The sequence below is a fragment of the Mus caroli genome, chromosome 7, assembly GCF_900094665.2.
Source record: "Mus caroli chromosome 7, CAROLI_EIJ_v1.1, whole genome shotgun sequence".
Taxonomy (NCBI): Eukaryota; Metazoa; Chordata; class Mammalia; order Rodentia; family Muridae; genus Mus; species Mus caroli.
This window is the reverse complement of record NC_034576.1, coordinates 76,310,162-76,332,228: the sequence shown is the minus strand read 5'-3', so window position 1 is coordinate 76,332,228 and position 22,067 is coordinate 76,310,162. Positions and strand designations below refer to the sequence as shown.

The window sequence follows — 22,067 nt, the reverse complement described above, 5'->3', positions numbered from 1 at the left end:
TCCATTACACAAACCAACTCTTTTATAAGCCAACAGACAGGGATAATAGCTATCTCTGGAGCTGAATTATAAGTGAATACTATAAATCAAGATGTTCATGCCAAGCCTGTATTTTTTTTATCAGAAAAAAAATAGCAATGTTGGGTTCAAAGGAGCTGGGCAAAAACAAGACTGGATGTGAAGAGACTTCCATGGCCAAATGCCTGTTCCACTATGTATATGCTGATGGTATACTAGATGCAAGAGTTTGTGGAACAGTCTTCGTTCAAGCTACAGTATCCCAGGAGGTTCGCTTTGCCTCCAGGCTAAAGTAAACATCTGGCAGTTCCTGCAACAGGTCCACATGACTGGATAATGTAGGAGCTAACAGATGTTACTGTGGTCCATTTGAAATACTATTATTCTGTGGTTAGGGCACCTCATCACAGAATTTAAGGATGCCAAACCATTGACTGGGATTCATGGGGGACAGGTTGTCATTCAGGATGTTCTGTCAGAATGACAACAGTGTCGTCTCAAACCTTTGGGTTTTTCTCAAACATCTGTGTTTTTATACAAAGCAACTATGTTGATGGTATGGATTCTGAGTCAGTTACTTCATTTCTCCAGCTCAATAATCCCTGCCCTCTCGTGGGCGGGGGGCGGGGGGGCATATGAAGTAGCTTAGTCAACTAAAGGCCACAGTGAACATAGAAGCATGGGGTGGTGGGGTGTAATTTCTCCAAAGGCCTCTACATTTCTCCCCACGCAGCCAGAAGTTTAAGTTGCAAAAGTTCTCCCCACTCTAAAAGCAAAAACAAGAAATGCAAAACTTGCAGGTGTTTCTGTGTGACCTCACCCTAGCCATTATCATTCTCTCTTCCATTCTGTGTTTGTCTTCTCCTGACAACACAGAACATGCTAGAGGCCAAGAGCTCAGGTGTCCACCAGTCTCGTATTTCCCAACTTGGGGTACAATGCTGACCAGTGGAGACGGGTGCTCCCCCCATGTTCATGGGGAAGAGACCTGAGTAATGAGAATGCCGAAGCTGTTCTTGCTGCAGCGTGAGCCGAGCGACGAAGCCCCTTCCTCGGGATCACTTCGTATCTCCCAAGTGGGACAGAACTAAATAAAGCCCAAGTCTTGGAAGTATCCAAGACTGTCAACTTAGCCATGGGAACAAAAAACCCAAGCATGTGTACCTTCTCTTTGTCTGGTTCATTTTTCTGCCCTTTTTGTGTATTGAATGCCAGGGAGACTGTAGTCCCGGAGCAGGTAGCAGAAGGTCCTGGGGGAGACACGGGTAGAGGGAATTGGAGAAAGGGCCTTTCTTGTGAAAGAAGTGAAGAACAGGGAACTCTGATATGCATTTCTGTACTTGGAGCTTCTGCTGAAGAGTCCAAACAAATTCAGTTGTAATCAAACGCTGCCCTAAGCCCAGATGCATCTTTGAAAAAGTCCCCTCGCCCCCGAGTGTCCCCCATAACTTATAAACACAATTCTGTACCTTTGCTAAAGTCAGGCTTCTGGCTAAAGTGAACATATGACAGACAGGCAATATTCAAATCAGTGTTTAAGGTACTCAGTAACCTTAGTGGAGCTTGTCCCCTCTTTGTGTTATATCTCTACCTGACTCAGAAGTGCCTGTGAGCTATCCTACCCACAGGCAATTGCTTTCACCACAGGGCTCCCCAGTGCACAACAGTCCACAACACAACTACATTGGCTCTCACTGACCTGCTTCACGCTAGCCTTAGGATTTGTAGTACGTCCCTGCAACAAATCGCATGGTCATGCTAGCAGATGATACTCAGCACCCCACCCCACCCCACCCCACCCTCAAAGCAAAGCAGAGCCACAGAATGTAGACAGAGTACTCTGAGGNGNCTCCCTGAATCACACAGGCCAGATTGAAGGTGGTCACCTGATTCTAGGAAGGACCCACCATCTATTTGGGTCTATGAGACTAAAACAGACCCTGTCACTCACTCCTGACTTCACCCGTGGCACTTGTTCCTGCCCTGTTTTCTCTTTCTCAGAAACGGCTCGTAGCTTAGAGGCCGCAGCTTTGATCACAGAATAGTTCCGGGGGGTGGAGGAGGTTCCCCACCCCCACCCCCAGTCCCTTGGGTTGTCTGTAATGGCCTTTTTCTTGGGCACTTTAACTTTATCCTGCTGGGAGGCCTCAAACCTCTGGCTTCTCCAGGTGATTTCCTAGGGGCTGTTCAATCTTTCCAGTTCACCTGCTGTCTAGAGCCCAGCCCCCAGTTCGGCAACCAGTATGTCCCAGGAGGCCGCAGGCATTTGCTAACTATTGGCTTCACCATTCTCTGATTCCCCTGGGCTCCCTTTTTTTCCAGCCTATACATCTCCAATGCTAGCAGATACCACTCAGCACCCCACCCCACCCCACCCTCAAAGCAAAGCAGAGCCACAGAATGTAGACAGAGTACTCTGAGGCGACTCCCTGAATCACACAGGCCAGATTGAAGGTGGTCACCTGATTCTAGGAAGGACCCACCATCTATTTGGGTCTATGAGACTAAAACAGACCCTGTCACTCACTCCTGACTTCACCCGTGGCACTTGTTCCTGTTCCCTCCTCCCAAACCAGCTGGGTTCAGAGGACAACATCTTACTCTGGCTGAATTTTTTTTTTTCCATTTTAAAGCAAAGTCAACTTAAGGGGGAAAAAATGAATACAGGTTCTAAGCATAGGAGAAAGAAAAATGGGCGCTCAAGATGAAAGACGTGCCCAGAGCCACTAGTGTCGGCTTCTGAAAGAGGAGTGACTTCAAGTTAGTCTTTTAAAACAAAAAACATGTGGACTTACACGAAGGCTCTTGGTCCAATATATGCACCTATATAAGGGCACACACAGATAGGTAATCGGCTTGTCGGGAAGTTGGGGAGGCATTCTTAAAGCTCTTTGTCATACCGAAGTCTTTGTCCTCCTTCACCAGTGCTGGCTGTAAACCACTAAATTGATTTCACAACCCACTAATGGTTCATGCCCTACAGTATAAACAACACTGCTGTATGAGACAGGCGATGTGCTTTGTTGAGCCCTGCACTCCAGGCAGCCTTTTAATTCTCCAAGGGAAATGGAGAAAGTTCCAAACCAGAAATGACCCAAGAGGCCTGTCTACTTCAAGGCCTGTGGAATGGATGCTCTGGCTTGCAGGGGATTCTTGGTCCCCCAACAAAGCCTCACAGAAGCCACGGGCTGCATCCTCTCTCACCATGGCTGTCTTCTTTCCTTCTTGGTCCCTATCCTCCCCATCCATCTCTTCCCATTGACAGAAATTATAAGGAGACTGGGGTCTGAGCACAGGGTACTCACAGCAGTTCTGGTGGGAAGAGAGTGGATAGGCAGGGGAAAGTCAGTGTGTGGAGGACAAAGGGAAAGTCACCCCCTCTGTTCCTGTTTAGAGCTAGCGCTTTTCTCTGACGAGGGCTGACTAGCACCACAGCCCAAGCAGATACTGGTATAGCCTTTGCTCTTCGTTCTCAGACATGCAGAGGACCGACCCACCTTTCGGATCATAGATGACATTCTTTTCCACCCAGAAAACTCTTTTGGGCAAGAGGGACCACCCTTGGCCTTGAGGATCCAGCAAGAGATGGGAGTTAATTACAGCCACTAGCCATCACTTTACACAGTGAAGCCTGTACGTGTTCTGGTCTGCCCAGGCACCTGCTGCCATCTGCAGCAGTGAGGAGAACAGGAGAGGACAGGGTGCCTCTGCCTCCAGTTTCCCTAAGCTGTCCAAGTGCCTATGCATACATCTGCTTTCTTCCCTCTCTGTCCTGCCCTGGAGAATGGATGTTCCTGTATTAGCTGTGACAGTCACTCTGCTTAAATGTACTTGTCATGTATAAACCTGCCCTCTTCTCAGCTCTGGCCATTCAGGATATCCTTAAAACTGAAGTTGATATAGTGACTGTGACTCAGGCCACTCTGGGGCTGGGATACTCACTCTGGTATTCCTTGATCTTTGGGTACAGAAGTTCCCATGCTCCATCCAGAACTCAAAGGCCAGGCCACTCCTCCACTATCTTCTTCCCTATCTTTGCATGTCTATGCAAGCGTCCTGTCAGCCAGGTCTTTCCCAGTCCAGAGGTGACCTTTGTGTGGAGTGTGCCTTGATTGTTAGGATCACCACCACCCCAAGGTCTATGCTTGAAGGTCACAGGAGACTCTCAGAAACCTACAAACTCCGGCAAGCTGCAGGCTCTAGGCCCATAAAACACAATCCATGCCCACAGGGAATTTACAGTGTCTTTGGAGAGAAGGGTTACAGAGGCAGGCAAGCTTGCAAGGGAGGAAACAGACCGGGCTTGTGAGGTTAGGAAGGGAGTCACTGGAGATAAGAATGCACGGGAAGGGCTCAGAAACAACTGCAGACACTTCCAGACAGGGAATGGAAGGTGGCTGTGGAGAAAGATAGGAGGCCCAGAGCATGAGAAAAGAGATGCAGCCCTCACACCAAGTTACAGAGTTTGGACTTTAATCTGTGGGCAATGGGAAGCTATTTGGAGACTTTATGAGGAAGGAGTTAATAGGTACTAAGTGGTTCCAGGGAAGAATGGAGTGTCAGGCCCATGGAAAGGCCTGGAAGGGTTGAACCTGGAGGCTGAGGTCAGATGTTGACTTAAAAATTGCCAGGCCGAAGAGAAGGGCTTGCTATAATTGGTTGAATAGCAGTGGTGTTAGGGTCAAAGGTGACATCCAGGTCTTCCGGGATGGGAGAGGTGAATACCACATTGCAATGAGGGGCTTGCCAGTCTTTGAAAATAGGACCCAGAAAGGTTCTCTGTATGACTCTTCACCATGTAGCTGAAGCCCTAGCCAAGGATGGATTGATTCGCTTATCTACTGTCTGCACACCATCCACACTCAACGTCCCTCCCTTCTCTTTAGGCATCAGAGAATTGGCTTCCCGAGTCCGAGCATTTCCTTCTCCTCTCCTGGTACTAAATCCCAAGTAAGTAGAGGTGGCTTAGTCTTGACAGCCATCCTCAAGTCACAGACCATGACTCAACTCCCTTCAGCTTGGAATTTCTCTGCTGAAATTTCACTTTGTTCCACTAAGGGTCTGGAAGCCACCATAGGCTGGATAATTGATGGATGCTGGGGTCATAGATGTTGCCTGGACCTGGTCTCTGAAAGGCTCAGACCCCTGCAGGTCGCAGTTTCCTAGGATCTAAAAATTGTGATCTTTGGACAGGGTGGGCTGCAGATGACAGCTCTAGTGAGCGAGCCACCATCTGAAACCCCGTCAGCTTTTTCTTCTTGTACCATTTGTCCCATGTCTTCAGTGCCAAGTTCCAGTGCAGTCCAGCTCCAACATCCTGAATGGGGCCGAGGGCACATACTTGGTCCTTTCTATCTCCTAAGCATTGGCTTGGTGCTTCTAATGAATATATGGTACCAGCAATGCACAGTGCAGTCGGAAAAGACAAGTACAAAGGCAACAGCCTAAAGTATGGGGTATATTCCCTCCTGGTGTAAAACCAGGTCCAAGCCCGTGCCTCTCTTCCCTCATCAGCATAAACTGATAGCCACTTGCATCTATTCCCAAATTCAACAGGGAGAGTAAAATAATCTCCTGACTCAACTCGGCCCTGCCCTATGTTAGCTTTCCACTGCTGTGACAAAATGCCTGAGAAAAATCACTTAAAGGAAAAGAGGTTTAATTGTCTCATGGTTTCCAAGGCTTTGATTCATAGTCACTTGGCCCCATCACTGTGGGCTTGTGTTGAGGCAGAACATTATGGCACACAATGTGTGTGGTAGAGCAGAGTTACTCGGTAGATAGTATCCCAGGGCGTGCACTCCAGGGCCTTTCTACTCACACTGCCATCCAAGTTCCCTTCACCTCTCATCAGCCCACCATCTTATGAGCCTCTCAGTGGAGTAACCCACTGAACCAGAACCCAAAGCCCATCAGTCGGTCACCATTGCCTACACATGGCTTTGAAGGGACACTTTAGATCCAAACCCTAACACATCACACCCTTCTGGCTTGCACTGATTTCTTCACATATACCTCTATCAATCACTTGTTCAATGGATTTGAAGTACTTGGGAACTATATTCAGGGAATTGACAGCACATGTTGCTTTATGATGGATGTTGGCTCCAACTTCATGTAAGCAACACTTCCCAACAATGTAAGTGGTAAGACATGCCACCCTGTGAGAACCAGGGGAAGATGTGAGGGGAGGTGTCAGAGGTGTCCATTTGTTGGTGCTGGCCCTCACCCAGGGTCCCCTGGAGGGTGTCAATCTCCTAAGCTTTTTCTCTTTGCCCTTCTCACCCAACTCCCATCCCAGATACAGACCCATATCATTGGGAGACCTTCATAAGCCATGGCAACCGTTCTCTTGCTTAACCTAACACACCCAAGGCTCAGGGAGGCCTCTTCTCCCTTCCTCCCCATCCACCTGAACACGTCCTCCCCATCAAAGGAGGAGAAAGGAGGACAAAGAAGACATGGAAACAGTGTGAATCCAGCCAGGAATGTGTGTCTTGGCCCAGGGTGGGTAGAAACTTCCAGAAGTGGTAATGCTACACACACACATTTTACTTCTGGCTTGAGGTCTTCTCGGAGACCCTTTCCACTGGGTGTGAGCCCAAAGTAGGAGGTGAGTTAAGCCCTTCCAAAGAGTCGCATCCCATGTTGTGTCCAGTTGGCAAACTTACCCCTTCCTTGTGCTTTCAACTGAAAACAGTCAAGCTTACTTGTAGGCTAACTCTAAATGGACTTTGGCCCCAGGTCAATTCTGGCCCTACAAGCAAGCACCCACTTTTCAGGATGCACAAAGATGCATCTTGGGCACAGCTCTGGCTTTGTGCTGAACACACCTTCTCCAGGGAGAGTCCTTAAGAAGTCCCTCATTTGACCACAAAGTTTGACTGCCAGGAGCTTGATTCAAACAAGCCTCGCTTTGGTTGGGCTCCTCTTGGTGAGGACTGAGTTATAAATGTCCAGTAGAGAGTTGGACCCTCATCATCTCCCCGTGTTGGGCCTTTATCTCTGCCACATGGTGGCACTGTTTAGCACTGGTCAGGCCCTGGTCTCCTTTCATTAAAAAGATAGGTTGGCACTCCCTGAGGGACAAAACCAGGGAGTACTCCACAACCACTGCCAGAGCAGATCCAAGATGCACCCCTGTATGGCTGGGCCAGGAGCTGCTTTCTCCCTGCACCACACCCTGTACAGAGTATCACCCATTCTCACACCCCAGTTCACTCTGGAGTTCCTTTCACAGAGCACATCTTCACGTGTTGCTCTGTGTCTTAATTTGATCCACCCACGCCAAAAAGCCAAGGTGTATCACTGGCAGCTAGAAGTCAGATCTTTTCCCGTTAAATCCCTAATCCTGGGCTAGTAGGCTCACCTAGCATTCATGGAACTGGTTTGGCTTTCAGGTGACTTGAAGGCAGGTCAGACAAGGTTCTGGAATATTCTCCACAGTACTTCCACAGTACGCTGCTGCGTAACTAAGAGGAGAGGCTTGATTAAGGGAAGAGAAGAAATTAGCTTCTCACAATATTCCAAATGTGGAGCCAACTGTATTTATTCCTTCTGTATGTGTTTGGGGCCATGATACCTGCTTGGAGAATATGGTCACCATATGGTGATCTTCAGGTTAGCCCTGATATTTTCACTAAGGGCTTATCATACCAAATCTAACCAAACTTGTATGAGTTTTTATACCGTACCTCATGGAGCACTCTATTTTTAGAGTTGGAAAGGATACTTTCCGCTGGACGACTATTCTAGAAACAGAAATATTCGTCAACCTCTAACTCATAAGTAGCACTTGTTAAGTGATACATAGGATGCATCTAGAAAACACTAACCTTATTCCCGCCCTTGGGGCTGGGATCATGCAAATTATCTCAATTGGCCCTGTTCATCACTTCCTTAAATGTTTGTAGGATGCAGCTGGGATGGTTAGAAGCCTAAATACACCAAGCCATACTGACATGTGTTCCCTTGTGGCAGACCCCAACCACAACCTCCAGACTTCTTTTCTAGATGTCCTTCTCACCATACCTCTTATGCCTGGCTTCTAGAAGCACTGTTGAGTACCAGCCTTCAGCCAAAAGAAAAAAAAATAATCTGTTGAAGGTCACTTATCAAATTATAAATTTCTCATGGCCATAAAAATTAATCTTTGTTGATGAACTAAAGCTTTTTATATTAGACCTGGATAGAAAGTAATTTGGGGAGAGAATAAAGGAGAGGTGCCGTCCAGTCCGAAGCCTTTGTGGTTTAAATCATATACTTTTGACATAGTTTTGTTTCACACTTTTGTAATCTTGAATTTTTAAAGTTTTGATAAATGCCATTTCTTGGTTAAATTTAATCAGGGCCATCTTGGCAGATGTTATACACTGGAAACCAGGATTTGGCATCATAGCCCAAGAAGAGTCTTTTGGAAATACCATCAAGTCAGGTTGCTTATATTGAGTGTCAATAGTTAGACATGCTTTGAAATGTGCTAAATGCAACCAATTCCGAGCCCTCTACCAATGTAGTGGGAAATCTCCACTTTACCAACAAGGTACACAGCCCCTGTCTGTTATCACAGAAGAATGTCTACCGAGGGTAAATGTGAGTTTGATAGCCATTCATATATGCTTCTGACTTCTGACACAGAGACGTGAGTCCCTTGTGTGCTGGTGGGATAGGCTCCCCGTATCTGCTCAAACATGTTCCAAGATTCCCAGTGATGCCTGAAAATGGAAACACATCACACCTAAGGTTAACTGTGTATTTCTTATACATACAATAAACTCTAGCTTGGAATTAGGCACAATAAGAGATTAACAATGATTGTAACAATGTCAATATCGTTGGTCTGAGACCTCCAGGTTATCATTTACATGATAGTTACCTGAACTCAAGCAATAAGCCGCCACAATAGCTTATTATAATGACTATGGGCCTGAAGGACAGGACACAGCTCTAAGGGACTACTAGTAGGAGGGTCAAAGTGGTGAGTGACAGCCTAGAAGACATGGAGGGCAACACAAAATTTCATTAGACTACTCAGAACTGCACATAATAAATTTGCTCATAAACTCTTCATTTCGTATTTTAGGATTGCCTATTGATGTCAATGAACTGGAGCACAGGGAAAGTCAAATCTTAAAAAAGGGGAACCAGAATGGCATGACTTCACTGTTGCCAGTTAGAAACACTTGAAGGGGCAAACAACCGGACTTGTAGCAAGCTGTCACATAACTTGACTGCTACACCCATATCGCATGTCAGTGGTTGTTTACTGGGGTGACATTTTGGAAATCTGTATTTTCTGAAGGACACAGGAAACTACTTTTCAGAGGTTTTTTTTTTTTGTTTTTGCTGTTTTTGTTTTGTTTTTTAAAGATATGTAAGCTAGGGGAACATCTGGTTGCGGCTGTTCTCAGAATGATTCAGGCTAGCAGAAGGAGCATAGTCCTTTTTGAGCTCTTATACTAGGTTTGGAGGGTTTTGATAAAAAAAAATTTTTTTTTAATGTAGATTCTTAGTACTCATGAGGCACATGGTGGATATTGTTGATTGAAACTAAATTGCATCCACTTCAAACTTTGATCAGACCAGGTATGGGAGCAAATGCTCCCATAGAATAGAGTGTCACAGCATGTCCCTGGCCTGCTGGTCAGTCCTCAGGGAAGTTCCAGACCAGCTGAGGCTGCACAGCAAGACCCTGTCTTCAAAAACAAAAAGAAATAACTGCTTTCATGGTATATTTTTAATTGTCGAAACTTAACACTCCCCCAAAAGGTATATTTTCATATTTCTGTGTCATATTTCCAAATAATGGATTATTTCACCATCTCATTTACAACATGCTGCTCAAAGAAAGTTTTTAATCCTGACTTTGCTGAAATACTTGTTCATTTGCCCTCTGAACACAGTTCTTGAGGCACCAGAAACCTCTATTACTATTATTATTATTATTGGATATTTTCTTTATTTACATTTCAAATGTTATCCCAACTCGCAGAAACCCCCCTCCCATCCCCCCTCCCCCTGCTTCTATGAGGATGTTCCTCCACCCACCTACTCACTCCCACCTCCCCACCTTCATTTTCCCTACACTGGGGCATTGAGCTTTCATAGGACCAAGGACCTCTCCTTCCATTGATGCCTGACAAGGCCATCCTCTGCTACATATGAAGCTTGGAGCCATGTGTACTTCATAGTTAGTGGCTTAGTCCCTGGGAGCTATGGGGGAGTCTGGTTGGTTGATATTGTTGTTTTTTCTATGGAGTTGCAAATCCCTTCAGCTCCTTCAGTCCTTTTTCTAACTCCTCCACTGGGGACCCCCCAATACTCAGTCCAATGATTGGCTGCAAGCATCCCCCTCCATATTTGTCAGGCTCTGGCAGAGTCTCTCAGGAGACATCCATATCAGGATCCTTTCGGCAAACATTTCTTGGCATCCACAGTAGTATCGTTTTTTTTGGCGACTGTACACAGGATGAATCCCCAGGTGGGACGGTCTCTGGATGGCCTTTCCTTCAGTCTCTGCTCTATATTTTATCTCCATATTTGCTCCTGTGAGTATTTTGTTCCCCTTTCTAAGAAGCACCGAAGCACCCACACTTTGGTCTTCCTTCATCTTGAGCTTCATGTGGTCTGTGACTTGTATCTTGGATATTCAGAGCTTTGGGGCTAATATCCACTTATCAGTGAGTGCATACCATGTGTGTTCTTTTGTGATTGGGTTACCTCACTCAGGATGGTATTTTCTAGCTCCATCCATTTGCCTAAGAATTTAATGAATTCATCATTTTTAATAGCCGAGTAGTATTCCATTGGGTAAATATATCACATTCTCTGTATCCATTCCTCTGTTGAAGGACATGTGGGTTCTTTCCAGCTTCTGGTTATTATAAATAAGGCTGCTATGAACATGGTGAAGCATGTGTCCTTGCTATATGTTGAAGAATCTTTTGGGTATATGCCTAGGAATGGTATAGCTGGGTCCTCAGGTAATAACTATGTCCAATTTTTGGAGAAACCGCCAGATTGATTTCCAGAGTGGTTGTACAAGCTTGCAATCCCACCAGCAATGGAGGAGTGTTCTTTCTCCACATCCTCGCCAGCATCTGCTGTCACCTAAGTTTTTGATCTTAGCCATTTTGACTGATGTGTGGTGGAATCTCAAGGTTGTTTTGATTTGCATTTCCTTGATGACTAAAGATGTTGAACATTTCTTTAGATGATTCCCTGCCATTTGATATTCCTCAGTTGAACATTCTTTGTTTAGCTCTGTATTCCATTTTTAATAGGGTTATATGATTCTCTGGAGTAACTTCTTGAGTTCTTTTCTCATAAAATTGCAAAGCTTCTATAAGGCAAAAGACACTGTCAATAGGACAAAACAGCAACCAACAGACTGGGAAAAGATCTTCACCAATCCTACATTCAATAGAGGGCTAAACTCAGTTCCTCCACAAGAGCAGCAGACAGGAATACTTGATTTGGGGGGAAGGGGAGTGATGGCTATTTTTGGTTGTCAACTTGACTACATCTGGAATTAACTAAAACCCAAGTGACTGGGTACACCTGTGAGAGGGTTTTTTTTTTTTTCTTAAATCGAAGTGTGAAGACCCACTTTTAATCCAGACCTTTTGAGATGTGAAGATCCACCTTTAATCTAGGCCACTAGATTCTGGAGGTAGCCTATCTAAAGGACAGGGAAGCTTTTGTCTTTTCCTATTTGCTCTCGCTCTCACTGATAAATCCATTCGCTGCCATTAGACTAGCATTAGAGCCTACTTCTTTGGCATTCTGGCCTCTACTAAAGACCAGCTGAGACATCCAGCCTAATGGACTGAACAGTGACTAGAAAGTTCTTCAGATTTCTCAAATGGGGATCTCAAGGGGAGGAAGTCAGCTCATGGTCCTGTTTTCTGCCTCTGTTGTGCATCAGTGGTCCAACCTAAAGGCTGCCTTGGCTTCCTATTTTCAGCAAGCCAGTCTGTTATAGAACAAAAGCAAGGAAGGCCAAAATAATGAGGAGGAACTGTGGCAGCTGACACTGGGTCCTGAAGATGCTCAGAGTACCCCTGACTGAGCAAGTCGATTCACAGGATCCCCATACTTTGCTTTAAAGGTAATTGCTTTTGACTACTTGAGATGTTTGCACAAAACCATCCCCCATGGGGTTTTTTTTTCATCCCTTTAAATGTCTCGAGTTTATGCCTGCAGGAGGGAGGAAAATACCTGCTAGATGAAAGGCCCTGTGGCAAGGACTTGGAAAAATTGCACAAGGGTTCATTTCTAGTGGTTCCCTATCAAGGTTCCAGAAGTACAGGCCCTACCTACGTGTGCTTTTCTCTGCCCCCAACTCTTACAACAACTCTCTTCATGTGATTCCAATTGAGCCTTCTGCTCAAGCACCATGCAGTAAGCACTATGGACTGACTGTACTCAGCTACCATATGCTCAGTGAGCTCAGAAAAGTAGGGAAATGTTCCTGAAATGCAGGTTCTCCTAGCCACCCAACACCGCAAAGTGGCACTGTGCAAACGTCTTAAACTCAATCTTAACTTAAATATAGATATTCCTCTAAAGTGTGGAATTTCCATATTTAACCCAACAACCAAACAGGACCATATAACTTGACTTGAAGTTCTATGAGAGAAAAAAGAAGTCTTAGATATCTGTAGACTATGTCTATGCACTGAGATGCTACAAGTTGCCTGGCAAGCAGGATTAATAAGGGATTATAAACTGAGCATGGAGGCTCACATCTGTAATCACAGAACTCCGATGGCAGAGGCAGGAGGCAGCCTAGGCTATAAAGACTCTGTCTCAAGAAGAAGGAAGGAAGGAAGGAAGGAAGGAAGGAAGGAAGGAAGGAAGGAAGGAAGGAAGGGAAAATAAAAGAAGAAAAAAGAGGTAGGATGATGAGGGAGAGAAGTGGAGAAGTGGGAGAAAGAATTAGGAATAAGAATATGGTCAGATACAAAGTCAACATATCAAAATCTCCAGATTCAATATTTTAATTATATATATATATGTATATGCATTCCTATAATATAAATTCAACCTTCTCAGTCTGCATAATGTTATTGTATGTATATGATTTCAGGCCTGACCACTTGGTATTGTTGGATACCAACTGGGGTCCCTTCCCTCTGGGAATATTATTTCTCCCAATCTCGTCATTCGTTAGTTGCCTGTAGCTCTTAGTCTAGGGTTGAGGCCATTATATCTGTTGCTATATCCTTGCTTTGGTCTTGTTTAGGCAGCTATGTTGGTGAGTGTTGCTTCTTTAACATTTCTAGGAGACACAACCTCACAGCAAACTCCATGATCTTCTAGCCCTTACAGTCTTTCTGTCTGTCCCCTTTTCCATGAGGTTGCCCAATTGTTGGGTGTAGAGCTGTGTTGCAGTCTGATGAGTTGGGACTAGGCGCTAGTTTTGTTTGTTTCTGTTGCTGTGATAAAATAGCCTAACAAAAGACACAGGAGAACAGGTTTCTTTTGACTCAGAGTTTGGGGGTAAAGTCCACCACAGTAGAAAGTCCTTGCCAGCCAGTCAGGGAGCAGAGAGCAATGGAAGCTGGGGCTCAGCTGCTAGGACCCAAGCCAAGAGAATGAAGTTGCCCTCCTTTTGGGGAGGTTTTACCACTTAATCAAAACAATCTTCCTCAGGCCTGCCCACAGGCTAACCTAATCTGAATTTTCACTCCTAGATGATTTCTAGATACTGTCGAACTGAAAACCCACAGCAGGTGTCCCAATCTTGAAGTGTTTATCTCTGCCTTTTCCTCTAACAGTTTCAGAGTTTCAGAAATGAGAACACTTTATAGCTAATAATTATATATTCACTGTTGACCAGGTAAAGGGGGATGGGGAGAAGGAAAGCATCCCTTCTAGAAGGTTATCCTTCTAGAGATCTTGGCCCAGAGAAGCAGACTTGTCTGACAGCTCCAGCCAAGTTTCAGCACCATCTAAGAATTCCTCTTGTGAAAGTGTCGTCTCTGGAGACTCACCATACCATGTTTGACACTTAATCTCTCAGCTGTGGAGAGTGTCTCCACCACATCCATTCCTCTACTCTCTCATCGGGGTCTCTCACTAGCATGTCCCCTCCATCCATCTCCTGAGATGGTGGGATACAGCCATGGTCAAAGGGTGCCAGAGGGGATATAAAGAGCAAACCTTTTGGGAAGCTATAAATAATAGACTTATGATACTCCATCATCCAGTAGAACATTTATGTGGTCTGGGAAGAGCCTCAGCTAAGAAAACACATGTATTACAATCTTAAGTAGATAATGAAAGACAAAAACATATCAACAGCATGGTATCAATTTTTGTAAACTATCAAATACATTAGATACACATATAGAAAACAATGCAGATGTTCTGTCAAGATATATAGGATGGCTGGCTCTCTCCAAAAGGATATTTTCTCTTATTTTATATGTTCTATGCAAAAGAAAAAAATATGCATTGCTTCCTCCTTAAATGTTAGAAGGGGGAAAAGTTCAAACCACAAGAGAAAGCAGCAATCCAGGGAAAGCCTAGTGTGGACAGAGATGATATCAATGAACTGGGAGAGGACAAAGCTGTCCTCAGCTGGGTTGGTGGGAAAAAAGATGGTTAGCTATCAGCAGACCTGTGGGGGTTTGCACAGGGCAGAAGCTGAAGAGACAGCAGGAAGAAGGGCCATGAGACAAGTCACAGCAAATATTGACATCAGAAGAGCCTCAGGGGTCAAACCACAGTCCCTTGAGATACAGCAAAGTTGGACTGTGATCGCCTTCTCTACAGCCTCTCTGATTCCTGAACTCAGTGTTCACCCAGAGAAGTCTTTCCACCCCTTGCCAGCCAGTACTTTGGATCTTAATGGATATGTAACATTGCCCTTCCTATACACACATCTGATCCAGCAAGCACAACTATAGTCAGCAACACCATTCCCCCAACCCTTCTGATCCAGAAAAACTGGGTGTCCCTACAAATTTGTGGGTCTTTTTTTTCCCACTTATCTATTTTACCATTTTAAAGAGAGATGTTTGGAAAAGGTCCCATTTCCCTGGATTATGCACAGGTTACTTGTTACAAGAAAGTGATATATCAATATATATCATATATATATATATATGTATATATATATATATATATATATATATATATATATAATACTTAGCAATGCTCAAGTGTCCACATTACATTACATTCTGGAACATAGGCGCCATAAGAAATATCCGGGGACAGGGGGAATGGCGGTGACAACTGTGATAGCCTACACAGATGTGACCCTTCAGGGAATTCAGTCTGGTAAAAGTACACGTCACTCGCAGATCCTCCAACTTCCCTCCATGTCCCTTGTCCTTGCTGTGAACTACAGAGGCCTCTGCTGACTCAAGGATAAACAGATTTCCTTCCCTGCCCTTGAAAAGCTGGAAGAAGGCACTTTTGGACATTATGCTAGGCATGTTTACCTTGTGGCTTTGGAAAATGATGACTTTCTAAAGATGTTGCCATTGGGAGAATAACACTCTGGAAGTCAGGTGCTAGGAGCCCTCCATGTTGCCAAGTCTCCCCTGAGTTGCTTTTTGACTCTTAGATATTCTAGCAAAGCCCATCTCCTTGAAAACCTGAATATATCCACGCACCTTTGCTTTTTACTTCTGTATCTTAAAGCAAATCACACCTGCCATTCTTGGATACAAATCACAAGAAAACATGTGACTTGAGCTGCTGTTCCAAAGGATGCCTCTACTCCTTCAAGAAACATCAGCCCCCCGTGGGGAGTTCTCTTCATGAAGTCTTCCAGCCAGTGAGGAGCTGACCTTCTCAGAAAAGCATCCGAGATACTGGGTGTTCCCTCACCTTCACTTTGTCCTGTCCAAAAGCTGCCCAAACCAAACACCCTCACATGTTGATCTGCTGAAGGGGAGAGCAGCCTGGGTAGGCAAAGAGTTGGAGACATGATAAGAACCCAGGTTCTCATTCATCTTCCTTCTGCATATATACAACAGGCATGGCTTCCTCCCATCTGTACATCCCAGGAATCCTCAGAGTTACTGGGCTGAAAGCAATCCTGTGCATGTTATTCACACTTTTATATTTAACTGCCCAAAGGATGGTCTTTTCAGGTACCTTTGAAAAGGACCTACTGCAAAAAAAAAAAAAAAAAAAAAAAAAAAAGTAGGAGCACATAGGTCAGCTCTGGAACGCAAAATCTGGGTCAAAGAAGCTCAGAATTTAAGGTTGGTTGTGGAGGCTGTCTACATCCAGTGGAGGCAGAGACAAAAGGGTTCAAGCCTTTCTTTAAGACCCTTATTCCCACCTCAGCCAACCTAACTCCAGAATTACTGCTAGATCTCTGCTAGATGCTCTGGTAGAATCCTTTTTAAATTGAGAATCATTTGAATAAATAAACGAAAACATCTCGTGTGAATTCATCCTGTACCCTTGGCGTGCCTGGAGATAAGTTTCATGAGGCATTGCTTGGCCGACTCTGTGCACTCTCATCTTAGCATTGTCTAAGACCCACTACATTATTGGACAACTCCTGTTTGGAGCTCACCTATGGAAGGGCTTAAGTAGTGGCCCTTGGGTGACCCGGCACCCTGGCAGCCTCTTCTTGGGGGTTAGAAATCACCTGAGGTGGCACATGCTCATGAAGGACTTCCATCCAGCTTGTTCTTTGTGATGGATCATAACAAACACCCAGAACTCTAGCAGAGGCCCCATCTCAAAAAAGGAGCCGAAGTTTGGACAACCTACATATAGACAATAAGTCAAGCCTGGACTGAGAGGCCTCAGGAGAGCAGCACCCTTATGGAGTCTCCAGAATCTCACCCTTGTCTCCCTACCACTCACCTCTGCATACTTTCTGTCACTTTTTAGGTGGAAAGGCCAAATGTTAAGGTCTCTGGATAAAAAGCATGAGCGGTGATGCCCCTGAGAAAGACATTTAGAGAGGGGGAGTTTCCGGGGTGTACAGTTGTGGGGAAAGCAGACACTTTTCTCATCCCTGGCTCTTCTCTAGGTCAAAAGCCAAATTTTCCAGTAGGAACTTTACTCTTTAAACCTCTCTCATGCACCACTCCTTTCTCTTCTTGGTGACAAACACACTTTACCCCACATAGGACAGTTGCTCAGGGAGTCCTGGAATTCCACAGGTCACTGCATTTCAAACAGAGGGCTCACTGGGCACTTCTGGAATTGAGAGCAGCTGGGAGTCATTTCAGTTCCAGCTTGCAGAGGGTAAATCTGAGCCCCTTTGACACTCAAGAACTGAAGGACTCTCCTACCTGGCCCACCTTTTTCCACCTTTCCCAAGACAAGAAGTCTTATCTGGGCATTTCTGAAGGCATGGTGATTGCTCAAGTTAGGGGAAGTGGCCTCATCTTGTCTTGAGAATCTTGTTGTTCTACCAACTGAGCTGTGTTCCACAGCTCCTCACACCCTGGAATTGCCAGACTCTCTGATTGGACCAGGCACTACTGGTCCATTGTAGCTAACATGTTACAGAGAGGTTGAGAGTCATTTTCTTGTTCTCTCCTCCTGACTGATTCTGCCCGCCCCACCCCTTTTTGTTTCTAAGCTGCCTGTGACACATCCAGGAGATGGATTTTCTCAGTCCTTACAAATCAAGTGATACACACATATCTCAAGCTCAGGACCACCACAGTCTCCTGAGCTCTCTCATATGGCCACCATCATCTACAGATATATTCAGGTCAGGCTAGGGAAAATAAAGAAAATCAAATATGATTTTTTTAAAAAGGCACTGGACATTTCCATCACATACAAATGCCCTCCAGTATCTCACTGGGGAGACATGATGGGTATTGGGGAAAATATGTATAACAATCCAAGCAATGTATAAGTGTCTTCAAAGGGGTAACACAGGGTGGGATGATGGAATGATCCACTCAGACAGACAGAAGGACAGGTCAGTGGGTAGGTTAATGGCCATGGTAGGGGTGTACAAGTTGAAGATGACCTAAGATACCAGAAAGTCAGGACAGAAGGACTTGAACAAGAAAGAGGGAGATGTGGTGAAGTTGGTTCAGCCAAACTAGGAGAAAAGACAGTTCATAAAATATGCAAAATTATGATTCATGGTGGCCTTCTAAAATATCTATGGATTAATGTTGGCTTTTCTCCAAAATATCTATCGCTCTCTCTGTCTCTGTCTCTCTCTCCCTCTCTCTCCTTCTCTCTCTCCCTCTCTCTCCCTCCCTCTCCCTTCCTCTCCCCCTTCACCTCTACACACACACACACACACAATTCTGCAAAAAATACAAACACATTTAGAAGCAGCAATCACAATTTGAGGGGTGGCAGCAAATTCAAGAGATCCTATGACATTGTTGGTGACGAGCCACAGCTTTGTAAAGGCTGAGAACAACAAAGGTTGATGAGGACAACACTTTTGCCTCCTACAGCCGGAGACTATACAGTCCGCACCTGCCCCTGTGCTTCCTTCTACCTGAGTCTCTCACCTTTTGTCACAAGGTACAGAATATCTTTAGAAGAGGAGAGCCTGATGTTTATTCCTTTCCCAAATCAAAGTGGCAGCTGAGATACCAAGGGGAAAGGAGTACACGAGATAGGAAACTTGGCACCTATACTGTGTTGGGCCTGAGGCGATACCTGAGCTCCCATCCAAGTCCAAGATCTGCAAGTCTCCCTCTTCTGACCCAGGTCTATCGTCTACTTCTACCGTTTCTAGGTGTTTGTTTGACTGGCTACTAACCATTTTCATAGCATTAATGAGGCGAATAGAAGAGGTGCAGGCCATGTCTAGATGGCCGTAAAACCACGTGCTTCCCTGCCTGCCCTATGCGCTGGAGTGATAGTAATGGGTGATGAAATGACGGTAATCGCAGCAACCTTGAAAGCCAACCTTGAAAGTTGTAGAATGTGGCAGAGCCGAATCAGTCCAGGCGCTGTCTGCCAATATGGCATGGTATTTTTTTCCCCCTGCCCGCACACCGATAAATTAGAACAGCTTCCTGGACTGTGCTTTAAGAAAGAAATAAGCATCTATTCTGTACAAATGGTTGTTTTTTGTTTTTTGTTTTTTTTTTAATCTATTGGCTACCTCAGCTTGGCCTATCCTAACATGACTTCAAAGACCAGGCTCTTCCTTTAAAACATTAGACTGCACGACTAGCTACCCAACTGTTTACAGTTCTAACCTATGAAACTTGTGAAGTAGGTGGATATTTAAATGAAGGGTTACATAGACACAAATGTTTGGAAGTGTCATCCTCTGCTAAGCTAGTTCTCCATTTGAAATTAAAGGCTGATGTGAAAATATGCACTCTGTGGAGGGCTCTAACTGAAGTTTGCCCTTCAAGGGCAACCTGAGAATCTCCCAGAAAGACCAACCACTAAAAACAGAACTGGGTTCAAAATAGAAGATGAACCCTCTCCTTGTCCTGGAGCAGGGAGCATGCTCAACAGAGAGCTAGAGAATGGCGTGCTACAGAACACTGTTCTTTGGTCCTGAGTGGCTCGGTTGTGTCTGAGCTCTCCAGAACCTGGTTTAATTCTGACTGAAGCTGCTATCAGAAACTTGCTGACCTTGGGACAAGATTTCCAGGTGCTCAGCCTTGAGCAGCACTTGACGCTGGACTCTGAGAAGAACCTCAAAGAACATAGTACTCTGTCCTGGGCTTTTTACAAAGCAGGAGGTAGGGCAAATTGAATTCGGTGACTAAGTGGGTTGTGGCCCACCAAGCTGCTTGGAAAATGCTGATGTAATACTATTGGGTTGTGTTGTGTGAGAGAGCAGAATTCAAACGATTCAAGAAGGAGCAACACTGCTTTCTTTTACCCCTAAAATCCTGTAGAGTCAAACTCCCTTCGAGAACCTTCTGAGAATCTCCCAAATACACCAACTACTACTGCACTGTTTAGTGATAACTGACATGGCTGGAAGTAGGGGAATGGTAGAAATCTCTGAGGATAAAATGCTAGGAAGCACCTAGACTGGGGAAGACAGACCCTCAGCCAGCTACAAAGACACTCTCATGAATCTCTAAGGATGCCCTCAACAATTCCACTGAAACACACTTGTAGAGTGCATGTTTACATGTCCCACATGTGGTACCTGATGTGTGGTATCTCCCCAGTTCCCAATCAAATTCCCCTCAGAATTTCCTCTTTCCAATCATTTTTACTAACTGCTTTACTTGTGTTGGCCAGGAAAGGCATGGCCCTGTGAGGCACATGAGGTGACCTCCTCATCTTGCCTAATAAAAGCAAGAGACTGTTCCGGTCTCCCTCCAAACTATCCCCAACTCTGTGACACAGGAGCTTTGCCAGACCTGAGGGGGCTTTCCACTTTTCCTGGAAATTGTCTTCAGTGACAACAGGATGATGGTCTTAGCCTCATCCTCACCAAGGTTGTCTCTAACTGAGGGAGCTGCTACTCTTGGATCCTATAGCCAGGTTTAGCAGGTGACTAGGTGTGGCTATGAAACATCATTAAAAAGATATACAAAATCTAGTGGGTAGAAAAAGGTGACCATGGCAGCTTCCTTCTCCCTTTCTGGCACCCATGTTCAAATCTTAACTCTGATTATTTTCTTAGGAGAGTGGATTTGGTGAATGTAAGTGCCCTGGCTAGGTTGAGCATCAGTAGCAGTTCAGGGGTGCAAGATTAAGACAGAGGCCGTATTGTTCTTCTTAATAAAGGAGAGACTCCTAGGAAGGCAGAGAAGAGATAAAGGCACTGGTAGTATTCATAAGAGGAACACAGATGACATGTTGTCACATGGGCCTACACACACACACACACACACACACACACAGTTGAAACAGAGAGAGAGTCAAGCATAGAACCCAAGGTTTTATGTGGCTGTGGTATCTGGGGAGATGTAGGGCTGTGTTTCTCATATATATTTGGTTTCCAACCACTGTCCGGAAGACACCGTGGCTAAACGAAGCCTTCCTCAATGTCTGTACTCTGGTGACAGCAGACTTCTGAGCCCTCCAAGTTGTTAATTGGTCTCTCAGCTTCTAATAGTATAATTAAGTGAACTTCTAATGTGCCTAGCCTTCCTAGACAATAATCCAGGCTGCCTCTGCCTGGCTGGCTGGCACCCTATTTCCTCAACTCTATCCAGCATCCTTTATTTTTTAAAAAAAATAATGGTGCTAACTCCCATGCAACCTGCTCTATCCTGCAGGTATAAACTAGGTAGAAGGAGCTACCCTCAGCTCCAAAGGCTAATGATAAAAGCCAAAGGAACTCCAGCCATCCTGGTCTGTTAGCAGATACTGAAGAGAACCATTCTTGCCTAAGAACAAGTAAAGTATTGGGGGAAAGTGTTGGGATTTGTAACACAAAGAGAACAAAACTTGACTCCTGATAACATGGAGAACAAAGGACTCCCAGGGTCATCCTCACACAAGTAAAAAGAAACCCTGGAATGTGAAATCCACATGAGCAGGGCTTTTTATATTTGTCTGTTTGGGGGAGGGGGATTAGTCTGTCTCTGGTGTCTGACACTGGAGCTAGCACATAGTCGGTGCCCAATATTTGTAAAATGAATGAGTAAATGAGTGGATAGATAAGCTTCTTTAAAACTGAAAGTTGATCTGTGGAGCTACAGCGATGAGGAGCATCCATGCTAGCAGAGCTACCCAGGTCGGTTCCCCAGAAAGCCAGCTGTCTCCTTTCCAAAGGATATACTTTTCCTGGGAGCACTGAGAGGACCAGAGAAGGCATGAGGTCTCCATCCCACATTCCCAATGGCAGAAGCCTGGATTTTTTTTTCTCTACATGAAAAACTGATAAAAGGCCAAGGCCAAGGAAATCTTTAGACAGACAGACAGAAAGGACGAATGAAAGAGAGAGGGAGGGAGGGAGGGAAGGAAGGAAGGAGAGAGAAAAGAAAGAAAGAGGGAGGGAGGGAGGGAAGGAGAGAGAGAAAAGAGAGGTAGGGAGGGAAGGAGAGAGAGGGAAGAGGGAGAGAGAGGAGGAGAAGGAGGAGGAGGAGGAGGAGGAGAAGGAGGAGAAGGAGAAGGAGAAGGAGAAGGAGAAGGAGAAGGAGAAGGAGAAGGAG

At 45.1% G+C, this 22,067-nt stretch overlaps 1 pseudogene; it reads right to left on the bottom strand.

Moving 5' to 3' along the window:
* Positions 1 to 409: 409 nt before the first annotated feature.
* The window catches only part of LOC110297964, a 28,963-nt pseudogene continuing 7,305 nt past the window's right edge, over positions 410 to 22,067 (bottom strand).